We start from the raw sequence: 4407 nt of genomic DNA, 5'->3' as shown, positions 1-4407 counted from the left end.
CACTTGGTAGGATTTTAAGAACTTAGGCGAGTACTGGACTGCAGCTAAGCCTCCGAGTGAGAGGGTTGCTCACCACTCGGTAGGATTTTAAGAACTTAGGCAAGTACTGGACTGCAGCTAAGCCTCCGAGTGAGAGGGTTGCTCACCACTCAGTAGGATTTTTCAAACTTAGGCAAAACGGATTTGCAGCTAAGCCCCCGAGTGAGAGACTTGCTCACCACTCGGTAGGATTTTTCAAACTTAGGCGAAACAGACTCGCAGCTAAGCCCCCGAGTGAGAGACTTGCTCACCACTCGGTAGGATTTTTCAAACTTAGGCGAAACGGATTCGCAGCTAATCCCTCGAGTGAGAGACTTTCTCACCACTCGGTAGGATTTTTCAAATTTAGGCGAAACGGATTCGCAGCTAAGCCCCCGAGTGAGAGACTTGCTCACCACTCGGTAGGATTTTTCGCACTTAGGAGAAACAGGTTCACAGCTAAGTCACCCACTGGGGGATTTTTAAACACAAGATTATTCAACGGCAATCATATTTAGGTAACTGTAAAACTCTGTCTTTGATAACCAAACTAAATAGGTGTTTCTTATTACATCTCGATAGACCGAGTGCTTAAGTATAGAAGGGGCGGAGCAGGTCCGCGTTCCAAGCGCATGGCTCGTCTTTCTTGTGTTCGATGTTGTAGAGGTGGTACGCTCCATTGTGAAGTACTTTGGTAATGATGAAGGGACCTTCCCAAGATGGGGCAAGCTTCTGTGGTTTCTGCTGATCCACTCGAAGAACCAAGTCCCCCTCCTGAAAGGCTCGGCCTCTCACGTTTCTGGCGTGGAATCGACGCAAGTCTTGCTGATAGATGGTAGATCAGATCAGAGCCATTTCTCTTTATTCCTCCAGGAGGTACGCTGCGTCTTGCCGTGCTTGCTCTGCTTCCGCTTCTGAGAATAGTTCGACTCGGGGCGCATTGTGAAGCAAGTCGCTCGGGAGTACAGCTTCAGCTCCGTAGACCAAGAAGAATGGAGTTCAGCCAGTCGAGCGATTGGGAGTCGTCCTCAAACCCCAAAGTACTGACGGAAGTCCATCAACCCAGGCACCTACCACATGCTTGAGATCACGCATCAGTCGGGGTTTGAGACCTTTGAGAATCAATCCGTTTGCTCTTTTGGCTTGTCCATTCGACTGGGGATGGGCGACTAAAGCATAGTCGACCCGAGTACCTTGAGAAGCGCAGAAAGCTCTGAACTCCTCAGAATCGAAGTTCAATCCATTGTCAGTGACGATGCTGTGTGGCACGCCATATTTGAATGTCAACTCTCTGATAAAACTGACAGCAGTACTGGCCTCAAGATTCTTGATAGGTTTGGCTTCAATCCATTTGGTGAACTTGTCGACTGCTACGAGCACATGAGTGAAGCCGCTTCTGCCGGTCCTCAGAGGTCCAACCATATCTAACCCCCAGACAGCAAAGGGCCAGACGAGTGGAATGGTCTTCAAAGCAGATGCAGGCTTGTGAGACATGTTGGAGTAGAACTGGCAGCCTTCACACTTGTCCACTATTTCTTTTGCCATTTCATTTGCTCGAGGCCAATAAAATCCTGCTCGGTATGCTTTAGCCACGATGGTCCGACATGACGCATGGTGACCACAGGTCCCCGAGTGGATGTCGTTGAGGATCACTCGACCTTCTTCAGGTGTAATGCACTTCTGACACACTCCAGTCACACTTTTTCTGAACAGCTGCCCTCTTATCACAATAAAAGCTTTGGATCAACGGACGATCTGACGAGCTTCTTCTTCATCCTCCGGGAGTTCCTTCCTAAGGATGTATGAAATGTATGGCACAGTCCAATCAGGAATAATGACCAAAGCTTCCATGATCAAGTCGACCACGGCTGGGACTTCCACTTCAGTCGGATCAGCGGCGCTCTTTGGTTGCGGGGGCTCTTTGGTGAAAGGATCTTCCTGAACTGAAGGTGTATGAATATGTTCCAAAAACACATTGCTGGGAATAGCTTCTCTCTTGGAACCTATCTTCACCAAATCATCAGCTGCTTGATTTTTCAGTCGGGGTATATGATGGAGCTCTAACCCTTCAAACTTCTTTTCCAGCTTTCTTACTGCATTACGGTAACCAGTCATAGCCGGGCTTCTGATGTCCCACTCTTTCATCACTTGATTAACCACTAAATCTGAGTCACCGTAGACCATGAGGTGACGGACGCCGAGTGAAATAGCCATACGCAACCCGTATAGGAGTGCCTCGTATTCAGCTTCATTGTTGGAAGAATCAAAGTGAATCTGGAGAACATAACTGAGCTTGTCCCCTTGGGGGGATACCAATACCACCCCAACACCGGAACCATTCAGCATCTTGGATCCATCGAAAAACATGGTCCAATTATCCGAATGAACTTGAGTCGGCAATTGCTGCTCAATCCACTCTGCAAGGAAATCAGTGATTGCTTGGGACTTAATAGCCTTCTTTGCCTCAAACTTGATATCTAAAGGAAGGAGTTCAATAGCCCACTTTGCCACTCGACCAGCTGCATCTCTGTTGTTCAGAATTTCAGACAGTGGAGCGTCGCTGACGACTGTAATGGAGTGATCAGAGAAATAATGGGAAACCTTCTTCATGGTCATATAAATTCCATAGACAAGGTTCTGATAATGCAGGTATCTCTGCTTGGATGGAGTCAAAACTTCAGAAAGATAGTACACTGGGCGCTGAACTTTATAGGCTTTTCCTTCTTCTTCCTGCTCGACCGTGAGCACTGTACTGACAACTTGTCCAGTGGCTGCAATATAAAGCAGTAAAGGCTCTTTGCTGATTGGGGCAGCAATCATTGGCTGGGTGGAAAGCATGGCTTTGAGCTCTGCAAATGCTGCATCAGCTTCATCAGTCCACTCGAACTTGTCAGATTTCTTCATCAGTCGGTAAAGAGGCAAGGCCTTTTCACCGAGACGAGAAATGAATCGACTCAAGGCAGCCAAACACCCGGTGAGCTTCTGAACTTCATGCACGCGCACGGGGCGTTTCATTCGGAGGATGGTACCAACTTTCTCTGGGTTTGCGTCAATCCCTCGTTCTGAAACAAGGAAACCGAGTAAATTCCCACATGGGACTCCGAATGTGCACTTCGACGGGTTTAGCTTGATATCATATCTTCTCAAGTTGGCAAAGGTTTCAGCGAGGTCAGCCAGCAGGTCGGAACCTTTGCGTGACTTGACCACAATGTCGTCCATATACGCTTCCACATTCCGATTGATTTGAGTGAGCAGGCACTTCTGAATCATCCTCATGAATGTGGCACCAGGGTTCTTGAGACCGAATGGCATGGTGACATAACAGAAGCACCCAAATGGAGTGATAAAAGTTGTTTTTATCTCATCGGGCCCATACAGTCGGATCTGATGGTACCCGGAATAGGCATCCAGAAAAGACAGTCGCTCACACCCCGCAGTTGAGTCGACAATCTGGTTGATGCGGGGCAGAGGAAAGTGATGTTTTGGGCAGGCCCGATTAATATGCTTGAAGTCAATGCACATGCGAAGTGAGTCATCCTTCTTGGGGACCATGACAACGTTAGCCAACCACTCGGAGTGGTAAATCTCTCGGATGAACTCAGCTGCTAGGAGCCGAGCCACTTCTTCACCAATCGCTTTTTTCTTCTGCACGGCGGATCGTCGAAGATATTCTTTGACTGGTTTTGCCTTTGGGTCGACTCACAAATGGTGCTCAGCCAGTCCCCTGGGTACACCCGGCATGTTAGAAGGTTTCCATGCGAAGATGTCCCAGTTCTCACAGAGGAACTGGATGAGCACTTCCTCCTATTTGCTGTCGAGTGTCGTTGAAATATGAGTCGGAGCAGCATTGGGGTCGGTCGGGTGAATATGAATCGGCTTCGTTTCACCGGTCGACTGAAATGCAGAGTATGTAGCAGGCTTCTTGGCTCGCAGCAAATCACTCGGATCTGCGTTCTTCTGGTACTCTTGCAATTCAACTACTTCCATTTGCGCATCAGCAATTTTGGAACCTTTCTGAAAGCATTCCTCCTCCTTCTGCTGATTGCCAATGATAGTGATCACTCCTCTCGGACCCGGCATCTTCAATTTGAGGTACACGTAACATGGCCGAGCCATAAAACGTGCATAAGCAGGTCTGCCCAGAATAACATGATAAGCACTCTGGAAATCCACAACTTCAAATGTCAACTTCTCTTTGCGGTAATTCTTTGAATCACCGAAAACCACGTCAAGGGCGATCTGACCGAGTGATTGCGCCTTCTTGCTAGGTATAACACCATGGAAACTCATATTGCTTTCATTCAACTTGGACATCGAAATGCCCATCTGTTTCAAGGTTTTAGCATAAAGGATATTCAGGCCACTGCCACCGTCCATTAGCACCTTGGT

The sequence above is a fragment of the Triticum dicoccoides genome, chromosome 1B (genome assembly GCF_002162155.2).
Source record: "Triticum dicoccoides isolate Atlit2015 ecotype Zavitan chromosome 1B, WEW_v2.0, whole genome shotgun sequence".
Lineage (NCBI taxonomy): Eukaryota > Viridiplantae > Streptophyta > Magnoliopsida > Poales > Poaceae > Triticum > Triticum dicoccoides.
Note: the sequence above shows the minus strand (reverse complement) of the source record.